This window comes from Molothrus aeneus, chromosome 4, assembly GCF_037042795.1.
Source record: "Molothrus aeneus isolate 106 chromosome 4, BPBGC_Maene_1.0, whole genome shotgun sequence".
Lineage (NCBI taxonomy): Eukaryota > Metazoa > Chordata > Aves > Passeriformes > Icteridae > Molothrus > Molothrus aeneus.
In genome coordinates, this window is record NC_089649.1 from 55,893,735 (window position 1) to 55,919,385 (window position 25,651).

The 25,651-nt window shown below is 41.5% G+C and overlaps 1 protein-coding gene across 3 annotated transcripts in view; it reads left to right on the forward strand.

Moving 5' to 3' along the window:
• Window positions 1–25,651, forward strand: part of PPARGC1A (PPARG coactivator 1 alpha) — a 367,272-nt gene that overhangs the window by 304,524 nt on the left and 37,097 nt on the right. The window lies entirely within an intron of this gene.

Here is a 25,651-nt window from a genome sequence, read left to right on the forward strand (position 1 = left end):
TCTTTTGTTGTGTAAAGCCTTCATAATTCTCCACCTTGTGGTTTCAGGCAGCCATGCCCCTCCTAAACTCTAACCTCCTTCCCTCCTTGTTGATAGGAGAGGCCATAGATCGTTCACTGACTGGGAAATTGAACAGTAAATTGATTAGCTGGCAGGAAGACCTTGTACAAAAGCAAGCTATGGGTGCTGTTTCTCACACACCAAGTAGCACAGCTCCAGGAAGTACAGCTAGCTCGCTGGTTCCGGAAAGCCCCAGATTATCATGGTAGAATTTTAAAGGCTGGAAAAAATTAACTGAAATGGTATGGTAAAATGCTTACCTGGGATATGATGTCCTGAATAAAATTCTCCTTTTTTTATATACACCTCTAAACTCAGTGATCTCCATGATGTAGATTAATTGCTCTGGATTTAAACCAGTGTAACTGGTAGCAGAAACTGGTCTTCTCTGTTTAGTTTCTGTAATTTAAATCCAAGTAATTTGGAATTAATTTTATTTTAATCCAATCAGCTCTGCAAAGCCTTGTGCTCAGGACCTCTTTTTTTTCTTTAGTTGTATAATGTTCCACACTTTGTTTTACAAAGTTTCCAAATCCTGTCTGGTTCTTGAATTGCAGTTGTACTGCCTCAGGCAGGGTAGGGCATGTTGGTGGCGGTAGGGGGGCAGGGTCCACATTTGCAGCAACTGTGATGGAGACTTGTTTTGCTTTTTTTGTAACTGAGGACGCATATTTTTTCCACGTTCATCAAAAACCAAATGCAGAAGCATTTTCCTTTAGAAAAAGTCAGTTGAAGATGCAGACTTTCAAAGTGTAAGTAATTCCAGATTCCAGATAAGTAATGCGATTACCTATTTACCAAATGTAAGCATACAAATTATTCCAGTAAAACCAGTGGAACTTGGCTTCATTTCTTGTCCCATGTGTTACTGCCTGTCTGCTCTGATGGCCACAGCTGCTCAGTATAAAGTTGTCCCAGATAGGTAGAGACTGTTCCCCTACACACCTTGTGTAGGAAACAATTCCTGTGCTGAAAATCGAAGCATGTTGCAAACTGCAGGACGACCAGATAGGCTGGTAGTTAACCTCACTGGGAGATGGTGACAGGAGCAACATCTCATGGGCAAGTTTGGGTCTGTCTGAGGATGAGCTGCCCCAGTGTGAAGAAACAGGGGAATATGTGTGGAGAGACAGGGGCAATGCTGCTGGGGGAATGAATCTACACAGCAAGTAATAGGTCAGAAATAATAGTTTGGAAATGAAATATGCTGCTTCTTTCCTGACACACAAATTCTGTTGTTTTCTCTCCTCACACTCATTGACTTCAGCTGCAGGCTGCATTGCTGTCTCATCACAGCTTGGCCCATACTTACCTGTAGGGACAAATTGTGCCCTAATGGTATTTTACAATACTGCAGTGCAAAATTAGACTATTTTCAGCTTCTTAGAGTGTTGTATTTACATTTCTTGGTTGCTTGGCCTAGGAAGATGGGAATGAAACAGTTATTTTCTCCTCCTGTGCATTAACCCTGTCCCCATTTTCCACTGTGCAGCTGGATACTTTGCACTATTTCTTGCCTCTGCCGCTCAGTAATGTGACAACTGGGGGTGCTCAAGATCAGAAGAAGATGTCTTCTTCCTCCAGAGACTATCTCACATACTCTGTGAGGAACTATTTGTTTTAGCTGAGAGAATGGAAGGTTTTTGCAGTTTCTCATTTGGTAATCACTGTAATTTTCCATATTGATCCCCAATAGCTTTATAAAAAAGAAAATAATGTCTTTTTTTACCTTTTTTTTTTTACTTTTTTTTTTCTCTCTTGTCATTGTGGGAGTAGTATGTTTTATCTGACTTAAGCTTCCAGATGAGGCATTGTCATACAAAAATAGAAATGCAGCCTATTTGGGGTGGTAAGGAAGGAACCAGAATGACCAGCAAATGATGGGAAGTACACGAGCAGCATTACCTGCACAAGCTGTACAGTACATCGCCAAATCTAGCCTTGAATGAAACACACTCTCCTTTGAGGTATTAATGCAGTACATGGGGCATTGTCTACGTGAGGGACAGTGTCCAAAAGCCCTTTACAAAGTTCCTGAGTATCTGGGATGTACTTTTTTTAAAGAAAGGTTTGTATTTCATAAAGTGAATTTTCAATCTTTCTGCAAATCATGTTCCTGAAAGCTCACTTGAGCTGAGCACCCACAAGCTTAGTGGCACTGGGAGTCTCACAGACTAGAAATTATTAATAGTTATGGTAGCAACCAGGAGCCAAGTGAGATAAAGGTCCAATTAGTCCAGATAGTATGTAAGTGTTAAGTATAAATCCCTGCTCTCATCCGCTTAGGTGTGATGAGATCCTGGCCTTCACTGGAGGATTAGAACACACCAATATTTTGCAGACACACCTAATTCATCACTGCATCCTTCTGCTCACATGCCAGTGTCACCGATACGAGTCCCCAGTCAAGCCTGCACTGCCCCAGCACAGAGGCTCTCCTTACCAGTGTTTGTACTTAGGTACATTATGAATTGGGTGATTTTTTTGTATTCGCAGCTCAATCACTTCTGTTTTTCACCTAATTTTGTTTGCTTGTTGCTTGAAATGATAAAATGAAGAAGTTTTTGCCCCTCAGGCTGCTATTGACACAAGTTCATGTAAGTAAATAGTTAACAAGTCACCCAAGACCAGTTATTTAGATGGTTTGCTGGACCATTCACTTTTATGATTTGTTTCTGTGAAGAACTACACTTTAAAAATTTGTGTTTGCAAAAAATTTAATTTGGCTACTTTCAGAAAATCAAAATGGTTAAATTTTCATTCTCAAAGCCAATGCTATGTGAAATTGTGAACAAACACACAACTTGATGTGTCATGAGTGAGAAGGCTTTTTGTTCATGAAAACTGTTGTCCCTTGAGGCTTCTTGAAACATACTGTACCATATAATGTAAGATTAGTCATATTTAAAATTATTTATGATCCATGCCTAGCATTATGGAGAGGGAAGATATTGACAGTGGGTGTTTCTCTTTGTTGGTATTTTTTACAAATAACTCAGCTGATGGTAAGAGAAAATTCAGCCTGTAGATAGGCAATAACCTGTTAAACTACAATGAACCTGTGTAAAAACATAAATCTCGTATTTGTCAAAACACTTTTTTTAGCCTTCAAAAAGACTTCAGAAAACCCACATTGCTTGCCCTAATGCAGATTTAATTTATTTACATAAATCTACGTTCCAAAGCAATGCTTACAGTGTTTGATGACTTATTTTTTAATTGTTTTATATAGGTGTATCCCACATTACTTCTCAAGAGCATTCTATGTGTCACAAATTTGGAAAGCCTAAAAAGATAACTACATTTTATTGTAGACTGCCAAAGAGGGCTGTATTACAAGGAATGAGAATGTGAGGAGAGAAAGAAATACACAATGAAATGCAGACTGTCTTTCCCCTGGCAGCAGGGGAATGCATGGAGATAAATGATTTCTTATTTATTTGGAAGAGGTTGTATCAGGGAGATGATGAGTGTTGAGGGAAGCTTAAACATCACCAAGGTAATTTGCATTGGTTCAGATTATAAAATCCCTCATGTTCTGTGGTGCTGCCAGTCTCTTTCACCATTGCAGGTTATTCATTCAAGGTTTGCAGCCAGATTGATTAATGAATTACCAGATCTTGCGTAAAATGACTTGGCCTGACTTTTAAACAACCACCAATGTTTTCTTTGCCAGTCTTGTGACTGGTGTTAATGGGTTCCAGAGAACTGAGTCTATATAGACTTTCTGTAGTAGCCTTCCCTAGCATTTTTTCCACTTTTTAATTTTCTCCAAAACTAGTAGCCCAGGGCAGGCAGTTCAAGGAGATACAATCTCAGGGAAAAAAAAGACGTAGTAGTCAAATCCTTGATGGCTGATGCCCTTCAGTGCCAAATCAGCATGATTTATCATAGCCATCTATTCAGCACAACAGAGGCTGGAGGTGAGCTGCATGGTGTACCTCACACAATATGCATAACTAGAGCTCTGAACTTTGAAGGAAAGCCTCAGAGCTATTTGCAAAGTGCTGGTGCTTAGTGAATACTAAATTACATTTAGGAAATAGTCTACTGCTACCAGTTATACTTCATTTTTATTCTTGACACAGACACCTAAATCAGAGAACAGTAACATTTCAGAGATTATGGTAGCAGTTTGGGTATGTTCCAACACTATAATAGGATCAGAATTTTAAGGCCTTTTTTATTATTACCAATAGTCACTTAGTTTCTACTGCAGCGTACTTTGTAGGGAATTACAGCTTTTACTAAAAAGATTAAAATGCTATTATGCAAATGATTGCAGTATGTTATTATGTTTACAAATTAACATCCATGGCTCAACACACAAATTAACTAACTGTTCCATCTATATTATTAAGGATTTAATAAAGTAACTGTTGATAAAAATGAGGAGCTTGGAACAGTTAATAGGAGCTGATCATGATTTAACATAGAACTTAAACATTGTGTTTAATGTTCTAGATGGCATAATGGCAGAATAAAACTTATCAAAGTGCTTGAAAGGACTGTGATTGTGTGCACCACATAGCAGCCTGTCTGAGGCCCCAGAGGGCATGAACAAAATAGCTCTGGGCAGTGGTGTAGAGCATACTGGTGAATCTGGAAGCAACACAAGACCAAGTCGTATCAACATGTACTTTCCTGCTCTAATAAATAGGCTTTTTTGAAATTCAGATTCATGCAGATTGAATGTTTTACATGATAAGCACATGCATTTGGGTATTTAGGAACTTGTGTCCTTCTAAAATGCAACCTGTAATGAGCTGCTTTTATGGCAAATTGGATTTCATTGCAGAGAGTATCATTGTATGGTAAAAAAGGGGGAAGGCTGAGTTCAGTCTGAGATGACTTTACAAACATTCCTGCAAGTTGCTATTCCTAACAGTTCATAAGAGATCATAAAAGTGAACAGATAAGAGCTACTGAGGTCCTGGAGAAATGAGTGTACACTATGTGATTATGGGATAGATTTAGTAGTGAAACAGACAACGTCATAGGTTTAATACAACGATAAACATAAAAGGCAAAAGATGCAGATTTGGGTTAGGGAACTTTATAAGGATGATAAAAGGTAACAATGTATCATAAAGCCTACTTGTGAAACACGACCCTCATTTCCAGGGAAAGAAAATAGCAGACGCTTGACAAAAGTGATGGACTTTTTATATTCCTAATGGAGCAGTGTCACATTTCTTGTGTGTTTGAATGCATTACCTTTACCAGTGTCTGTGCCCTGACTCAGAGCTCTACATCTGCTAAAGAGGAGACCAGCACAATAACATCCTGTCTATGTGGGATGATGTATGTAAACGATAATCTATGATTAGCTATGCTGACATTTAATAAGGCTCAAGCAGTAAGTGGAATTTATTTTACTCGAACCAGCTGCTATGTAATTGGAAAGAGTTTATGCAAATTCTCTGTATCTAGTGTTACCAAGGTGTGCTGCTGCTCCTTTTTTCTTTCCTGCTTGGACAAACTACAATGCTTTAATGCAAGAACCACCTGGCATGTTGGTTGAAACCTTCAGGCAGGAACAAAGTCCCGAATGAGCAAAAAACCAATTGCTCTGAGAGTTTATTGTATGATGTGTGTGGCCACCAAGGCTGTTCCCCAGGCGTGCAATCAAGAAAATGTGACTGATCCACTTCATGGTCCCATTAAGGAGATATTTCACGTAGAGCAGCCATGGCTTGAGATGCTCACTGTGCTGCTGCTCTGTAGAGCACCTGTGCCTTTTCTACGAGGGAAGACTAGCACTCACCAGAACAGTTGTGAGCTAATTAGGTCATTAGATGGATGTCTTGGCCTGTGTTAAAACCAGCCCTTGAGGACACTGTGTTACACTGTGTTCCCACTGGCTACAGAGCTAAATATGAACTGGTGTCAGCTGCCATACAAACAAAAATGTAATAGCCTCCTTTCACAGAGGTCATCTTAAATCCACTTTGGTCACAGTCACACTCCACATCTGTTTTAGTGAGATGCAGCTTCTTAAGGTGGCGTTTGGACTTCATAAGCGCACAAACAACCGAGCTATAAATTGCTACTGCTGGAGTTATTTTGAATAAGTGTATACTGTTTCATATTTATAATGGTGAGGCTTCATAATATTCACAGTGAATATATAACACAGATCAGTTCAACAAGCATGAAATTGTATGTTGTCAACTTGTCACATAAATAGAGCCATATTCTAGCTTACGATAATGTTGAACTAAATATTTTCTCCCTGGAACTGCAGAGAGGGTCATGAAAATGTGGGACAGTAGCTCTGTCTTTTGTTAGAAAAACAATCTCAGACTTATTGCTAGTGGGAAGTAAATATTTCTGATAAGATTCTTCTGGTTTTTTTAATTCCCCCTTGGCTTACCAACAGCAACAGAAAGTTTGCCTTTCATAGACAAACGCTAACTGGTTAAATTAAATTTATTTCCGTTAATGGTTGTGTTTCTAGTGTAACTTCTTTTCTTTTTTTTTTTCATTGTTGCTATTTTTGCTCAATGCATCATTGCTAATTGCTACTAAATGGTCCATCTTAACCCTGGCGTGCTCTTTCCCTGCTGCCCCATCCCACTTAATATTAACTCTGGCCCATGCCATTACAGAAGGATAAAATTATCACAAGTCTTCATTTAGGAATTCTTTTTCCTTAGTGCCACTAACCTATTGTGCATGTGTAGGTCACGAGGAGGAAATTGCACAGAGCATATTTGGTGCAGGGAGAAAGTTTTGGTATCGAATTATGATGAACTGTTTTTTTTCCTGTGAACAGGGAAAAAAATACAAAGAAGAATTTATGTGTGTCTGTGAAAACTTACCTATTTGTAGCTTTTGTTCTACTACTGTGGGTAATCCTCAGATGCACTGGAAATTTGCAGCCTTTCTGGAGGAGTGCCCCCTGCCAGCTTTATAGGCCTCTTGTTCTCCAGTGTCTAATTCTTATTTAGGTAGCTTTGTGCAGGTGCTTACAGGATCCTGGTTCCTTTGTAAGTGGGGCTGCAGCCTTGGCAGGCATGGAGCTCTGACTGTGTGTGCAGGCACACTCAGCCGTGGAGGATGGGTTCAGGTCTCGGTGGAAATCATCCCCTTTGCAACGCGTAGCTGGTTGCTCTGGCTGAATTTTCCGTTCTGACACAACGGAGCAACAGTCTTGCTTCGTAATGATTGAGAAATTAATTAGCACTTTGTGGCGGTGATGAGTCTGAAGGGCCATGATTGGAGTTTGCTTTTTACCACATGCAGTAATCACTGGGTTTTGTTTATGAAAGCACAAACCCAAAACCTATTGAGATTTTGGTGTTGTCATGAAGCGTGAGCCGTGTGATGCACTAGAATAATACTTCCATTTCCTCACACACATCTGTGCTTTTGTGCTTTACTGTGAGTAACACAATGGGGTGCTGGTCCATAATGGGTACTTCTAATCACTAAGACGATAATCAGAAGAAGAGTATTTTCAGTGAGGAGCCACGGTGGCAGCCTCTGGCAAGTGTTGTTGCCTTGTTGATTTATGACAGGTTTTAGTTGCCTGAAATGCTCGCAGCCATCCAGCTTATCACACAGAGTTTAGGAGGATCATCCCTTCCAGGCATATTATAGGGCTGGAGGTGTCAAATGGGCAGCGAGAACTTCTGCTTCTGGCTGTTGCCATATCTGCTCCTTGAAGGCTCAGTGATACAAAATCATATCAGGATTTGGAGGGGCCGCCATCAAACAGTGTGAGGGACTGCAGATCTCTCCTACAGGAGATAGACTTGAATAAAAATAGAGAAATTGGGTAAAAAATTTCTCGCCTCTTGTTAGGGAGGTGGTGGTAAGGGCTATTTGGAGGATTGGGTTGGTCAGAGGAACTTCCACATAAGCTGCTAAAAGAAACAATGGGAGTTTTCTCCTAGAATGGTAGTTTCTCCTGGAGGACAGACAAGTATTCTGTCCTGGAGACAGAAAATTCTTTCTCAAAGTACTCCAAAACCTTTGCAAAAATCCAGTTTTTCTTCTCCCATGTTGCTGTATAAGCAATTACATAATGACTCAGGAAGTGCATCAGGGACCTTAGGTAATAAATGTTATGGAAGTGAGACATCTCACTGGAATTTGTGCTTTGGTGAGAATGCTTCAGATTTGCACATTTCCACAGGGCAGTCAGTGATCAGACGTGAAAAACAGGTATTACAAGAGTTTTAGAACTCTTCTAGTATTAGGGGCTGTTTTTTGGGGTTATTTTGCTTGTAAATATGTATCACTTGGCTAGGTAGATCTAGTAGTGTTATTCTCCACTCTACCAGGCCGTGTGTGTTGAGACCAATGAACAGGATCTTTGGTCTGTTGGTATCCACTTTAAGAGGGCTTCTGGTTGAGGCATAGGCAGCCAGGTAGTGCAGGTGACATTGTAGGTGGTAAAGGATCAAGAATGAACTTAGAGCAGGGGAGGGCTTTGCAGAATCAGAGTGGATGAAGTGGGAAGGGATCTTGAGGCCATTTGGCCCAACCCAGCCTGTTCAGGAGCAACATGGAACAAGAAGCTGAGGAAATATTTCTGTGTTCCTCTGCTGCTGTTTCTTCCCTCCTTGAAATTACTTTATTAGTACTGGTAAGGAGTTTCTGATCCCGTTTTGAAAATCTTAGCTCGTAGTCCTAAGCAACTATGGAATTTCTTTGAGACATGCCTCTATATAGCTAGAAGCTTGTTATTGCCAAATGCTAGTTTTCAGAGGAAGATGGGTGGCAGTTAAAGGTTTGAAGTCTGGCCTTGGTTTTCATGACAAATTTTCATATAAGGAAACCTACTTGGCCTAATCTTAGTTTCCACAGGTACTGAGCTTGTCCATTTTCATGGGCTTATTGTTGGACTAATGGAACTGTAAGGTTGTCAGGTTGAAATGGATGCATATGCAATTATTTTCATAAACAAAACATAAGTGCATGCTTCCTGACCTCTGCTTGGAAGTGCTCTGTTAGGCATTTGACCCTCCAGGCATACACAAAGGAGCAATAGGCTTTTATTTTCTCTTGTCTGGGGGAAACATATGCATTTTTGAAATTCTTTTTCTGGCTTTGTGTTTGCTTTGCTGTTTTTTCTCTCACCAGGACTGGTGTGGATTTTCTTGGCTGTATTGACTGTCCTTAAAAGCCCAACAATCACTCTTCACATTAGTATGAAGACATCAGGCAAAACATTGGCAATTGTCACATCAATTGCATCTGGGAAAAAGCCAAAAAAACTTGTGGATTTTTTCCCTTAGCACTGCAGAAACATTCATCCATTTCCAGTGAAAGGGTGTCAAAGTGCTTCTGCTTGTATGTGATGGGAGTGTTGCCGCATCTTGTCATTTTCTTTGCTGTTGATCCCGCTCTCCTATAGGAAGGGTCAGGTCAAATGGTTCTCTGAAGACCAAGTCTCCCATTTGCAGCAGGTAATCTCTTGGGTGGAGAGGATAATGTTACAAAACAGAGACTAACATTGCAAACCAGCTCTGCTGCCTCTGGCGCAGTCTGGAGCATCACAGACCAATAACTCCTATTGTGTCACTCTTGCGGCACCTTATTATCTATGTTTTTCTGTAAATCCGGTCTGAGACTGTCATTACCAGTTTCAGGTAGGTGAACACCATCTGGGTGAAATAACCATGTACCAGTGATGGGCTGGAGGGGGCTCTTGTTAGTTAATCATCCCTACCTTCCCTTTGATGAGTTAATTTGTCTGTTGAGCCATGGAGGAGCCCCCAAGAGCTCCCAGGAGCCCCTTGTTAAAATTCTGCCGACAAATGGAAAGATAGGGATGATTTCACTCTTTCTGCTGGAGCCTTTGCTATCTATGATATTGCTAAATCATCCATAATGCATAACTTTCTATGCAATCTTTTTGTGACAGTTCTGGAGGCATATTACTTCTTTGTGCATTTACTTTTTAAACATTGTCACTGGATACCTAACCCTCCTGAAAGTCTCATATCATGAATTAAGGGTAATTTCAGTACTTCCATGTGGCCTTTTAGTAGCTGGCATGGGAAGTTCCTTGGTTGTGATGCTGGGGCATACTCTTTTTTTTTCCCCTTCAGTTATTAAACACTGTGTTTATTTATTAGTTTTGTGATAATGTCTAAAAAGCCTGCAGTAGGGGGAGAGTCTGTGTGTGCTAGTGGCCAGCCCATCCCAGTTTTATGGTGTGCACTTTGAAGTCCTTGGAAGGAGCAAAGGTAGTGAAAGAAGAAAAGAGCTGGTCCTTGGGGTTTGTGAGTGAAGATAAACCCAACTTACTTTTCCTTTGGAGGTCTGTGAGCACTGCTCTTTAACCAGACTCCTCTTCCTCCCAGGCAGCTGGAGGCAGCTACAGCCTGCTGAGCTTGCCTAGTCCAGGAAACAACACAGATTCAGAGCTGCAGTTGTGCCAATGTCATGTGGAACTACCAAACCCAAGGAGAAGCTTCCTTAAGTAGTATGTCCCAACATGGAGACATCTCCAAACCTGAGATGAAGAAGAAAAGTAAATTTAAAAAATTTTAAAAAACTCAACTGGACAAAAGCCAGACAGAAGACCAGGAAGCTAAGAAATGCTATCATTTGGAAGATGCTCTAGTCCCTTTGTTACTGGTCTGAGAGGGTATGTTAGCTCTGACAGAGTGCTCTTCAGCCAGATCAGGGTGAGCTCTTGCAAGGCCGTATGGATGCCTCTGCATTGTGCTGGTGGCTGCTGGGTGGGGGGGTGGGATTTATTAGCTTTCACTCAATATTAAAGTTCCTCCTAGGCTCTCTTCTGAGAGAGAGCAAACCTCTCTCTCAGAGGAACACAGGCACACAGAGAAAGTGATGAAGGGATACTGGAGCAGATCTGGAAGAGTGAGCTGGGATTGTACTGGGCTATGAGCTCTGGCTGAAGATGACTGTACTGTACCAAAGAGATTCCTGCAGAGTTAGTTAGCATCTCTGTATTGTGTTTTCAGAGCTGGGCTGGAAGGATTATTTGGCTATATCCTGTACAGACACAAATGATTTCCAGGAATCTGCACTCCACTGTAACTGGAATCATGTCAGGGTCTCCACATTGGTCAGTTCAAGTCCAGTATGATCAAAGGTAATGGACCACAGGGGGCTAATTCTCTGCTGGACCATCAGCATCACTTTACAGAACTGCTCCTGGCATGTGCAGCTCTGTGAACACTGTCCAGATGTACTTGAGCTGCATTTCTGGGCTCCATCTAGACCCAAGAGGGTTTGTTATGGGAAGCCCCATGATGTGCAGAGAGGTTTTCTCTTTCAGGATCTCTCACAAGATTAGACTTGTGAAGCTTTGATTTTTAAACCCACAGCTAAAGAAGGAAAGAGACATGCCCCTAAACTTAAGCCTGTAATAGCTCCCATTTCCTAAACCATTTCTTTGAAAGTGATGGATGCATATTCTTAAAGATACGCATGTCAGAAACCTACTAATAAATTGCTCTTGTGGGTATTGGTCTTTCCAGCTTGAAACATCCAGGAATGCTGTCTTCTCAGGGCTGCTACTCCAAGTTGCTCTATACACATAGCAGGAACTTCAAACTGGACCCTTCCTCTTGATCTCCCATTATTCTCTCCTGCATGATCACTCCAGCTACCCTCCATCACTAGAATGCTACCTGTTTGCCACAGTTTCTGTCAGCTTGGATTTTTCCTCAAACCACGTTCACAGAGATGGCAAAAATCCACTCATGTGTCTTGTCCTTCTCTACATCTGCTTCTGGGAGTGCAGTGACAGATCCCAGTTTTATTGTGTGCCAATGTTACTGCTGTGTTTACAGCAGATTTAAGAGTTTACATTAGGCCACTGTGTTACCTTCCAGTTTCCCTAATTCTATCTGCTGGCAATCCCAGCTATGTGGTCGGGGTGGCTGCCCCTGTCCTAAAGGAATTTGTGTCAATTTCTGCAGGGACAAATCCTCCCTGTGCTAAACCGCTTTGCCGTATTTGCTCAAACTCATATTTTGACAAAGGCGTTCTGTCCACATCCACCAGAAGAGATTGCTTTTTTTCAGATGCACTTGGAGGTAGATGTGTTGGAAGCTGCCTGTACATGGCTGATAACTGAGAGGAAGCATCTATGTAGCACGATCCATGCCCTTTTCTAATTTGTCTTTGAATGACAAATGTGTCTTCACTGAGTCAGCAAGAGATCCTACAGTAGAATTCATTGCCCTTCTATCCCTTTCAACAGAGTGGCTAGGTTTTCCCAATTCCTCCCCAAAATCTGTCTTTACAAGAACTCTTACAAAGCCATCCCTCAAATGTATTGTGCAGAACTCCATTATATTCTCTCGTCATTTCTGATTCAGGCTCATAATGTGCTGTTATTTCTTTAGGACCGCCCTCAACAATGCTGGTGTATTCCAAATAAAAAAAGTAAATAAATAAAAAAAATTAAATCTTTGTGACAATCGAAGTTGTAGAGATTTGGAGGTAGTCTGCATTAGTCTTCACCACTGTTGTCCCTAGAGAGTCAACTCATAAGAGTTGAGTGTGAGTGATCTCTAAAGAGAAAAACAGATTTCATTACAAACTTCTGCATTTCACAGACAGTACTGTAGTATAATAACATGCTTTTTTAAATAGCAAAGGAGTGAAAATGCTCATAGACTTGGAATGGAAACATAGAAAATATTTAAATGTTTGAATCCATTTGAATTGTTTCTGTGCAAAGAAGATGCAATTCCTGGTGCCCAAATTGTACACTCCAAAATTCCTGGAGATGTCTTCCTCCTGCTGCTTGAATGCTTTGGATATGTGCAGGTGTCCTTTCCAGTTTTTAAAGATACTCAACTAATGAAGGATCAGGGCCACTTCACTTGGTCTTCTCCTCTGAAATCCAGTAATTGTTTTGCATCGGGGGTAATTGTACCTAGAAATATTAGACAAACCCACTGATTCAGACTCGGGGACTCTTGACTATCTTCTCATATTGCATTCCATGATTTGGTTAGATTATATCTTATCTCTAACCTTCTTGCTTCAATAAACACACAGTATCTAACTTGTCTTCTTACACCTTATACACAAGGAAAATCATCACCGTTTAATCTGTTGCTGGTGTTAATGGCACAATTCCTCATCCTAATTCCAATTCACTCTGCCTGATATCCCACAAATACCTTTGAGAAAGGCATTTTATCCCTGATACTGTGCCAAAGACACTTTCTTCCTTTGTCACTGCTGTTTGACTTTCTTTGGACTTCATAATGACCTTTTGCAGGCTGTGGTAGATGACACAGGCTTACATACAAAAGTCTGTAAAGGAGTGCCACATCCCAGGCTGTCAGCTCCGGAGGTTCCTGGCAGCAGATCCCTGATCTTGAGCTACTGCTGTAGCAAGAAAGCCTAGTCTCTTCACTAGCAAAGAAAAGAATGGAAAGAGTATACAGTAAAAAACAAGGCAGTAACACAACAGCTTTTTTCTTTCTTTCTTTTTCTGTCAGGCACATTGCAGACACCCCATGCTCTGCCCTCCTGTAGGCTCTGCAGCTTGGGAGCCTTATTCAGTACAACTGCCATCATGGCAGCCTGGTGGGGATCAACAAGGACTGCTTTTGTGATTATTTTTGATTCCAAGGGCCATCCAAGTCTAAAGTAAAATATTTTCCTACGTAGCTCTGTAGTAATTTAAGAATCTTCCAAGATGAAAGCTCTGCCGAATCGTCAGTTCACTTTCTCCTTCATATCTTTCCTTGGGACAAACAAGTCTGTGTGATTATCTCTACAGGTAAAGACTTACCTTACAGGCTTTGGATGTTTTCTGGTTTTTATATCTCCAAAGTTAGTTATGCAAAGAGAAGGCCCCACTCAAGCAATATGTTTTGTGGGCCGTTTGTTTTTCCAAGAAACCTACTGAGTTGCTGTTCTATTATAACCTCTTCCTCCTGCATTTTAGGGGATTGGTCTGGCTCTTCATGTTAAAATGGATGGCCTCCATGCTCACTTTTGAACTCAGTCATGACTGTGTCTTTTCCAGTGGTCCAAACTTGACTCTTTTGCTGTAGCCCTGATGTTCTCCCTCACATCCACTGCATCACAGAGATACCATTGTCTTTCTGGTAACAGAGTTAAATCTTACACACCAGCCTTGTTCTGTGTGTCTGGTCACTACTCTCTCTGTGTCAACTTTGTCTGGAAAGTTCCATTCTGGAATGCTAGTGTTAAGTGAGCAAATATTATAGTGTCATTTTCTGTACAAAAAATGGCAAACTCACCAAGTTCTGTGAATGTACAAAATAAACTTCTTCTTAGCTGTGGGCCGTGACTCCAACACTCTTGACAACCAGTTTTTCAGTCTTCTTCTGACAACTAGAAGTTCAGCTGAAAGTACTTAGGGATGGGGAATGTGTGACTGTTGTTGGTGAAATGTCCCCTGCTTGGAAGGGAGTGGTGGTGTTGCTCTCCCACCATGACTATGGCCTACAGGCACTGTGGCCTGGAGAAGTTGCCTAATCTGTGAGCATCAAATCCCCTTCTATAAAGCAAGGGTTATAATCCTCCTTTCTTGATCTTGTCTGTTTGAACTGTGAGTACTTTCTGCAGATACTTTCCCTTGATATGTGACTGGAGATCATTCAGTGCAATGGGGGTGTTTCCTTGGTAGTGCTAGACTACTACTTAAAAATTCAAATTGCAGGAGCTGGATAGTAGTGTTAATCATCATCATGAAGGTGGAGTATGGTTTTTGCTGCATGACGGCAGAAGGAAAGGCTGAGAGGTAGATCTCTAAAATCACCGAGTGCATACTTTCAAAGACAGGAGTTGCTCAGTAGCCAGGTGACAACAGACTTGTTGCTTATTCGACAGAGAGGCTGTGAGCTTAACTCTTTACTCAAAAAGAAAACTTGCTTCTCAAATGCAGACATATGGAGGGTTTTAATGGCTGTTGCAAGACATGTGGCTGGGTTATGCCACTATGTGTGAGCTTATAAAGACACAGGGCGTATATCTGGTGAGGGAATCTGTGAATGCCACCACTATTTAAAAGTAAAAACATTCCTCACCCTGAAAAGCAAGTCAAAGAAAAATTGTGTCTGGGGGGACAGGCTCTACAGCTCCAAGGCAGTCAGATGTGATGTCTGCCCAGTAAGGGAAGACACTTCTGTTCAGCTGCATGGATGGCTTTTAGCCTGACCATGCCCAGAGTTTCTATCTAGAAGATGGCCTCACTCAAGCTGAGATTTTTAAATTATGTTAAAAATTACTTGTACTAAAGAGCTGTAAGGGATGGAAGAAGTACTGGAAAACATACTAAAATGTGTGTCTGAATCAGTTTCCATTTGGTGCTCCTGTTACAGCAATCATCTGGATGCCAAGACTGGCATAGTACTGGGGGCATCATGTGGAAGGCAGTGGGCAGGAATCAGTGTGCAGAGGCCCTTGCTGCTTCAATCCTGTGATGTTCTGATCTGAGCTCGTACAGCGAGTACCCACAATGGTGTTATCTGCAGAAGTGCAAAGTTGAGGCAACAGCAGCAGCAGGGGTGTTACACCGCATGACTGGTTTCTGTGGTGATGTCTTTCAGACTGGCTGCAGCACGAGTGAGATGTATGTAAGGACAGAGAACATTTGTGCTTTGCTTTGAAGTTTCTTTTTTTTTTTTTGATTGTTGTCATGGTTTTCAGTGAGGAGCAGATGAATAACAGACAGAATGCTTAACAGACCTTAAAAAGAAACTGCTTGTAGCCTAAAAAACATACCAAAATATCAATTTTTGTGTTTTAAAGATGAGGTGGCTTCATTAAAAATTGTAGGATCTTGCAGTTTTACTCCAAAGAAAATACTGCTAACTTCACAGTTCATCTGGTGGGGATCCCTGTCAGACTGTGGAGCTTTAGTCATATGCCCAAGTCTTCTTATGGTACTAAAAATCATTTAGTTTTCTTCTAAAGTCACGGACAAGGAGCTAAAACTGTCTCACTCAAATATGCATTTTTGAATTTCAGAATTAAATGTAATAAAGGAGATTTTTATTTTTATTCTCTTTTGATGAGACACGCAATGAGAGAGCGAGGATGCTACGTTAGAGTATCTTTTGATTTGCTATTTGCTATGTGTTAAACTTTTATATTTCAAAGAAGCGTTTGTACCTATACTGGGTGTTTGGCAAATCCAACAGCTCATTAGATGTTAACAATAGCAACACTGCTAAATACAAAGGATTCATAGGCAAAGTACCCCTCAGGCTATATCTCTGAGAGAAAAAGTAGCAAATAGAATCAGAAACTAATTAAATAGTCAGCTAAAGCGAGCATAACTTAAAAAAGCTCTAAAACTACCAAAAATGGAAACATATTACAGTTATCTGCATTCGCAGTGCAGAACAAGTTTGGTAGTATTTAAGATAATTCTCTAGTGCCTGCTATTTTTGGTCCAAGGGTAAGCTTCTGTAAGAGCCTTTCAGCGTTGCATCCCTTTAACCTGGCCTAACAAGCTAAGCCAGTAAGCTGTCTGATTTCCGCCTTACAGGAGGCAAAGAGATAGCTGAAACAAACCATTTGTGGTGCAAACGCTCAGCCTATCTTGTCTTAAGAGCTTTCTTTGTATGGATTTTTTTTTTTTTTTCCAAACGTCTCAGTATTAAGCTTGCTTGTCAGAGACTTAAATTGTCAGGCTTTCCTGTTTGGGAATGGTAGAAGCGCAGGAATGAAAGGAAGATTTTATAGACTCAGCCTAATGGAAATAAACATTTCTGCATTGCCAATGGTGAAACCTGATTAGGGCAGTTTAAGCTATTGCTATTGACGCGTCTGAAGAAAAAGGAATGTATGTAGTTTTCTCAAGGAAGGAGGGGCAGAAATAAAGAGCCTGATTTCCTTCTCACACTTAATCTGTCCTTGTTTAACTCCACTGGCTTTGCCAGGTGATGCTTGGTTTGTGCTGCTCGATTCCAAGGGAAGCCAAGCTGGAGTTGGTGTTGTGCTCCCTGTGCCCCCAGCACTCGGATTTATGGCACTCTTTGCCATCAAAACAGGGCAAGGCCAGATGCAGTTGTAAACATTGTAGTGCTCACTGCACTCTGGTGTTTTGGTGCTTCAGGTGAATAAGACTTGGCAGTATTGCTCATTTACAGGTAGCTAGCTCTTTTGTACTTAAAATACTTTGTGGTGGAGTGTTCTTTCCCCTACTCCTTCATGTGTAGAATCAAGTGCAACCATGTTTACTTTCTTGTCTCCCTGTTTTCTCTTCCTCTCTTCCCTTCTTTCCCCTCCTTACCCCCAGTGGTGTGTGTAATCCTCATGTACCTTTACAAAACAGGATTTCATGGCTTCCTAGACATGAGTGGTCCCACCCGCTCCTCTCAGCCAGCTGAGCAAGGCTTAGACACTCTCATCTTGGCCTCTTTCCAATCCACAGCTCCCTTCCCCTCTTTATTCCCAAATCAGTTTGGGTGCTGAAAAATATCTCAGTACAAAGGGAGGCTATCTCAGCCAGGAGAATGTAGACTGTGTTGAACCCAGTGATCTGCAGGGTTCCATCTCTGGTTTAGTATTCAAATGGTTTCAATTTTCTTATTATTCTTGTTTTAGGTACATCCTGTGGGATTTTGGCTGTGCATCTAGCCACTACATAGGCTCAAGTTATAACTTAAGTGTTAACTTCAGCAGGGATAACTTTTAAACTGAAGATACCCTTGACATGAACAAATAATGTCAGTGTATTTCCAGTAGGGAATGCAAGGCCAGCATGTACCACATTGTAGGCAAGATGAGCCCAAGCCACTTTTAAACAGTGTCTTAGTCGTAGCAATGTCACGTTCAGCTGCAAAACTGACTTGGTAAGGAGGAAGAATTAGCCCTTGCTGGGCTGTGGCTGGACTGCTCTTAGTCCTGGGACAGGGTGGTGGAGACACACTATGTAGGAGCTGCTGTTTGCAGCTTAAGCATCAAAATACACTAAGAGCAGAGGACCAGGTCCTTAGCTAGCATAAATCTGCATAGCTCTGTTAAAACCTGTGGAGAGGCCTTAATTTACTGCAGCTGAACATCTGGGTCTAAGTTCTTTGTCTTTTGGTTACCAGCAGGATTAAATAGAAGTACCCCAAATTATTTATTGTAGGTGCTGTGGCAGCATCTCAAAGCCCAGTGGTAAAACAGAACATGGTTATGAAAGAGGTTGTGTGAAGAAATAACAAAAAGTCCCGTCTAAAGTAACTTACGGCCTAATTAATAATGCTATGTAGTGCATTGGTAAGTAAGTACATCTGGACTTGACTGCCAAGTGTCATCTTTTAAGAGGATAAAAAAAATATGCCCAGTTTGATTTTTGCCATTTCTGGTGGAAAAGGGACTGGATAACATGAGTGCCTCACTTAAAAAAAATTGCAGTCTTTTACATCACACAGGTGGAGAGCTCATGATCAGGGACATGCAGACTTTTAAAAAACCAGCAGAGAATGAGCAATAAATTCAGGATTGACTAAGGAGTAAATAGAGGAGAGGCAACTGCAGTGGGAACTGTAGTATGCACCACAGTATGCATGCACTACATAACTCTGCCAGACTGGCTGGGGGAAATGGTAATGTAAACTAGCAAATTAGTTTTACATTTGTCAACCCCATTTTATTAATAGGATCTGTGAAGACTAGTCAGGAAACTTAGGAAACTTAGTCCAGGAAACTTAGAAATAAGCCAACAGTGGACATGCCCTAGAGGAGACTGCAACAGATAGCTCTTCTGTGATTTTTTTTTTAATGTTTTCTGTTTTAAAATCCATCTCTACTTTACAATTCTATTTGCATATACAAAATTGGGTTAAAAGAACAATAAAGTCTTAGCACTGAATGAAAAATTGAGGAGATATGTAACTGATATGTAACATAGCCAAGTGTTTAACCAGTGGAAAATTCAGATGCATCTCTTCATCCTGAAGGGTATTTTTGGTGGTTGTAGAGGTTTACCAGGTTGCACTGTTCAATCACTGCTTTTTGAGGTGAGGACTTATTTGCTTGCTGGGAGAGGCTTTCTTTTTATTTTTGTGGGACTGTGAAAGCGCTCTGAAGAGCCTGACAAAAGTTACCTGTTGTCTGTGCTGTTATCCCTATACCTGCTAGTGTGTTTCTTACTGCGGGATCTGCACATTCTCATTTGGTGTTTCATTATAAAGGAGTCTTTATTGCTTTCAGCCTAGGACACTTAGAGTACAGGTACCTGAGGTTTATTTTATCTATCTAAACCACCTCTCTAAATGCCGTGTGTGTGTCAGTCAACATGTCTGCTAGTATATACAAACAAGGAGGACACTGAAGGACATTGCTGTGCCACCTAAAAATAATGTAGAGCTACACAGGTAAAATACACAGAGAAAATTAATCTTTAGGCTTGTAAACAAGTTTTTGTGTTGTATCTGAGTAAACTCTTTTGACCATCTCAAACCAGATAGCTGCCATCCAGTTAAATTCCAATAAAATATGATGGGCGGTCCAGATGTATTAGTGATGTACTCATCCACTCATGATTCAACTGTAAGGAAAATCAGTGCTTTTCTTCCTGTGAGACGTGACTTGTGTTTATCATACCTGTTCAATGGGCATGTGTTAGGCTTGATGAAGCTGAACACGCTGAGAAATTAAAACATCATAAAAAGCGTTTAATGAATTTGATACTTTACAAATGCTAATTTCCTGGTCAAATTAAATTCCAATTTTCTAACAGTAAAAGCACCAGATAGAAGTGTCTTATTTTGTAGCTTAAAAATGAATTTTTGACTGTGCGTTTCATTTGAACAAAACTAGTCTCCCCATAAATGAACGAAATTTAAAAATCTCGTTTTTAACGAATTTAAAAATCTTAAAGAGTGTAAACTCTTCTCTGCTATATTATGTACAATTTTACCTTTAAATTTGTATCTCTTTAGAGTCCTAAATCTCAAGATAGAAGTAGGGATGATAATAGACATCCTGACATATCCAGTATAATTAAAACTAAAGGAAATGCAACACTGTGATAAAGAATAAACAAAAGCAACAAGATAGTGCTTCTTGTTGGCAGAGTACAAACTGACACTCAAGTGCAGTTTTTAGAGATATTTGTCATGATAAAGAGGACAAACAAGTTTTTACATCAATTACATGTGTGAAATCATCACTGCAAAATATATATAGCTTTTTTTTTCCTCCAGGATATGCTATGTTGCCTTACAAAGGTATATGAATGTTGAAAAATCTTATGTCAGTGCATAGAGAGATTAGTGTGGGCATGGATTATAAATCAAGTACATAAATAAATCTGAGCAAGCAGTGCTTGACTATTTGGACTGAAATATTGCTGACACTGTTGTTGAAAGCTCTGCAACAGGAGAGTCCCAAATGCCTTCCCTACCTTGTGCTGTACCCTGCCTTCCCTTTCTTCCTTCTTTCTACAGTACCCATTCTGTATTAGAGCTTGTCCAGACTGGGGCCCCAGGATCTTTAGCTCTCTACCCTCCTCTATATTATTTAGGTGCATAATAATAATTAAAAATCCCTGTCTGGGTTGTTGCTCAGGACCTTGTTACAAGCATGAGCCACTGTCTCCGTGTGAGGAAGGGAGGATGGGTAAGAGGTGCCATTTGCTGCTCCAAGTAGCGAAGCTTCTGGGTGCTGAGCTCAGAGACAGCCTGCCCAACCTCTTGCATGCTGGGCTGAGCTACTCATGCAGGTCAGGCTACCTGTCCTGTATCCCCTTATCCAGGTCACTTGCTCCTCTGCCCACCCGTGCTGCCCCAGCAGTTCTGGCAGACAGGAAACTTCACCTCCAGCCCAGCTTCCCTGGCTTCACTCTTGCACAGTGAAGAAAAACTTACAGCTTTTCTTTTTATTGTGGCTCTTCATCAGGTGCTTTCTTTCCTTTGCACTTCTGCACTTTCCCTGCTCTTGGTTTACCCACCAGAAACACAGAGAGTTTTGACCTTCATGGTGGAGGTCAGCCCAAACCTAGCCCGTTGAGGGCTGGACAAGACATGCCAGATGTTCTCCTGCTGCAGTTCCCCACCCATGAAGACCAGGTGGACTTTGTTAGCACTGGGCAAAGCAGCACAATAGTAAGTCCATGGTGTGCCTCAGTACTACAGACATGCAGGTCCTTTACAGTGTCAAGTCCTGTAGAAGTTAAAAAGCCGCCCTGATGAGCTAACCCAGTAAGAAACATGGTTAGAGCATTTATTTAGTAATCAGCAAATTAGTCTATATAGTCAGCAAATGTTGAGGTCCAAACTGAAGATAAGATTATTTGTTTTCAAGTGTTTTCTCAATATTGTGCTCAGTATCAAGTATAAATTGAATAGAGTGAACTTTTGATACTGAATTAAATTGACTGCGTTTGCAAAGATTCTGTGGTTTCACTTACTATACATTTTTGATATTTGGGATACCACTGAAATGGAATCCAGCACAATATCTTGTCATTGGTCCCCTTAATACAGTCAATAGCACAACAGCGTGCTTGCAGATTGCTTTTGTTTTATCTTTTCTCCAGAATCAAAGATTATTATGATGGAGGGGAAGGATGCAGTTTACACAAATCAAATTGAAATGGCTTACAAAATGTGGATGGATTTTGGTGAAAAGATGTAAAGCATGGGTTGCTAGCTTGATCCTCAAGTTCATGAGATGAGTAAGTCAATTAGTAGCTCTTCAATTTATTATAAACTTAATTTCCAGGCTGTAATGGAAACTCCTGAACTGCAAGAACTTGTTACAAGTAATTAAAAAAGGCGACATTGTGGTAGAGGAATATTCAGAAGGCTTTTTTAAACTGACATGTTTAGGTTAGAGCAGAAAGGTTAGATTTTTCACTTGTAAAGGTAGTTATCTCACAGGAGCTATGGCAGCATTACTTCCAGTGATCCAAGGGCATGATCTTAAAGAAAAGCCTATTTGCAAGTGGTCTGTGCTGTGGTTTTGGGTTGTGATGCTTTAATACCAAGTGCTTGACACAGTTTTACAGTGTCAGGAGAGCATCTCACAGAGAGAAAGAAATCTGAGTTCAGTTACCAAGTTGCACATAAGAACTTTCTGAGATATAAGCAAAATGTTGATAATGATGATGATAAAAATTAATTTAATTTAATTTTATTTTATTTATATTATTTTATGTTATTTTATGTAATTTTATTTTAATGTTGTTATACCCTGAAGAGGGGAGCGGGAAAATGGATGCTGCTGGTGCTCCCATCTCCTTCAGCCTGTGGACATTTAGCAGGTCCCTCCAGTGGTGGCCTAATGTTCCTGGGAGTGATGCTGGGGGTTTGTGCCCCTCTGGGACCTAGCTCTGGAAATTAGGCATTGCAGTACCTGAATCATAGAATCATAATATTTTATATATATATATATATAATACCTAGAATCACAATATTCAATTTGGGGTTGTACAGCACATTACTTCAAGTCTGTATCTGGAGAACTCCAACTGGAGTGAAGCTTTTACATAAATATGGGCAAATGGTTGGTCCTACAATTGAGGTATATCCACATTCCTTATGAAGGGTGGTGGGGCTGCTGAAATCAGAAGGCAAGCTCTGGATTCAAGTGGTCTTTGCCTGCAGGTGCATGTGAGGAGTATGTATATAGCTGTCTCCTTCAAGAAAAGAAAATATCTTGTTTCCTTTCCATACCCTAAAGGCATTCGCACAGGGGTGGTGATAATTAATCCCCATATTTCTACTTCATATAAAGAAATCTGGCTGTAATTTTCTCCTAGTGGGACTCCATTTTGTTTTTAAAGATAATTGATAGCTCTGGACTTAAGCATTTCAATTATGGGAGTGTCTCTTGGGGACCAGACTAACAGACCTTGGAAAAATGTTCTAATGCAAATGCATCATGTGAATTTTTACTGTAAGACAATACAGGATGCCTAAGGATTTGCAAAGCAATTGAACAGTAAAATAAAAGCTTAGAAAGTTCTTCAAATATATAAGGGCATGGGACTGATTGTGAGCAGGTAAGGTGGAACAAGTGATTCACCACTTGGACCGCTAATTCATCTTTGGCCATGGGTACAGCTGGCTCTAAGTTGAGGGAAAGGAGGTGCTTGCCTTGGACAACGCATGGAAAAGGCAGCAAAATCAACATGAGAGCTCTGTCTGTGCCATGCCATGGCAGGTTGACTGCTTCTGTACCAGAAGAGGGGAAACTTGGGCTGTAGTTCTTCCATTTCATGGTCCTTGACTTCAGTTCTCATTTTTCTCTGTCAGGAGTAGGAATACCAACCAGCCTGCATCCTAATCCTTGTACACCTCCTACTGTCCCAGTGCTTCTGTCCAGCCTGTGGCTCCTTATCCTCTTGTGGCAAAGCTTGGTTTGTGGGGCTGAGACAGCATCTGCCCCTACTCCTGCATGTTTGTTGACGGGAGGTGCTCAGGGCCTGAGTGGTGTTAATGAGCTTTTCAGTGCCTCTGCGTCCTTACGTGCAAAAAAGGGTGAATCTGTACCCCTCGTTTCTTAAGGAAAAAACAATCTTAAGGACATCCTTACTCCAAAATTTGTAATTAAGGAATTAAGTTCTGTTGGAAGTCCCTGATGTGCTCACAAGTCAATTTTGTTTGTTTGAAGGTAGAGCCATAATGTATTAGTATTTTTAGATCACTCATATTTTCAGCTGGAGGAAAATATTTTATTTTCTTTGTTAATTGTGCTATGAATAGATCTTAGGCTGATGAGGAGAAATGAGTCGATATGTTGAAATGGTGATCCCTTGTGAGTTCTGGTGTACACCTGGCTGGTCTGAATTGCTTACCAAGCTGGGCTGCTGGAGTGGTGACAGCTTCTGCCAGCTGTGGATCTGTCCCAAAGTTTCCTGGGCTTTTTACAAAGATGTGGCCAGCTGCCACTCCTCCCAGCTCCTTGGGGCTGTGGATTAATAATGCAGCTTCAACCCTGATCTTTCGGTATGAATCACAGTGGGCCCATGTGCTATTCAAATTGTCAGTAAAGAAGCTTCAGAGCATCATCATTCATTAGCTGATTTCATTCCTTGAGATAAAGTCAGCAAAAGTTGTGCATGCACTAATCACAATTGAAAGGGAGAGGAGAAGTCACCCAAAGGGAAGATGTTGGAGATACTATTAATATGTTGAAAATATTTTCTAAAAGATGGGCTTGATCCTCTTCTGGAATGGATCAGCATATCTGTGCTGATGAAAAGAGCTACAGGATAATCCTGACTCAGGACATCTGCACACTGGCTTTAGGGTTTTCAAGAAGGGATCACAGAAACACAGATAGATGGGTTGGAAGGGACCACAGTGGGTCAGCTGGACCAATCTCCCTGCTCAATCTCCCTGCTCCATCCTGGAGCATGTGGCACAGGATTGTGTCCAGACAGTTCTTGAATGTCTCCAGTGACAGAAACTAAACTACACAGCCTCTCTGGGCAACCTGTTCCAGTACTCTGTCCTTCACAGAGTAAAGTTCTTCCTCATGTTCAGGTAGAAAGTTTTGGGCATCAGTTTCTGCCCACTGTCTCTTCTTCTGTTGCTTGGCAGCACGGAGCAGAGCCTGGCTCCATCCTCCTGCCACCCTCCCTTGGGGTACTGACAGACATTGATAAGCTCCCCTCCCAGTTGTCTTCTCAAGGCCAGACAGGCCTTGAACAGAACAGGCCCAGCTCCCTCAGCCTGTCCTCGTAACAGAAATGTTCCAGTCCCTTCAGCATCTTTGTCACCCTCCTCTGGGCCTGTTCCAGGAGCTCCATGTCTCTCTTGTACTGAGGAGCCCAGAACTGGACACAGAACTCCAGATGAGCTTCACCAGGGCTGAGTAGAGGGGCAGGATCACCTCCCTCAGCCTGTTGGCAATGCTCTCCCTAATGCACCCCAGGGTACCGCTGGCCCTCCTGGCCACAAGGGCACTACTGGCTCAAGGACACTTGGTGTCCACCAGGTCCTTCTTTGCAGAGCTGCTTTCCAGCAGTTTGGCCCCAAGCGTGTGCTGGTCCCTGGGGTTATTCTTCCCCAGGTGCAGGATCCTGCATTTGCCTTTGTTGAATTTCAAATGGTCCCTTCCTGCCCATCTCCCAAATCTGCCCAGGTCCTTCTGGAAGGCTGCACAGCACTCAGGGGGATCAGTCCAAAGCTTCTACCCACTTTATGTCATCCATGAACTTGCTGAGGAGGCATCTGAACATTCATCCAAGTCACTGATGAATAAATTAGTACTGGACCCAGTATTGAACCTTGGGGGACACCCCTTGTGACAGGCCTCAAACTAGAGCCCATGCCACTGATTACCACCCTCTGGGTTCCGCTGTTCAGCCAGTTCTCAGTCCACCTCGTTGTCCGCTCGTCCAGCCCACACTTCCCAAGTTTGCCTATGAGGATGTTGTGAGAGACAGTGTCAAAAGCCTTGCTGAAGTCAAGGTAGACAATATCCACTGCTCTCCCCTTATCCATCCAGGTAGTTTTTCCATCATGGAAGTAAGTCAGGTTGGTCAATCACGATTTACTTATATTTAGTGAAACCATGCTTGATTACCTCTGATTGCCTTTGTGTCATCCATGTGGATATAGGTGGCCTCCAGAATGAGGTGCTCCATCACCTTTTTAGGGATCGAGGTGAGGCTGACTGCCCTTGTTGTTGTTGAGTGGGCCAATACTGGGCCCCATAT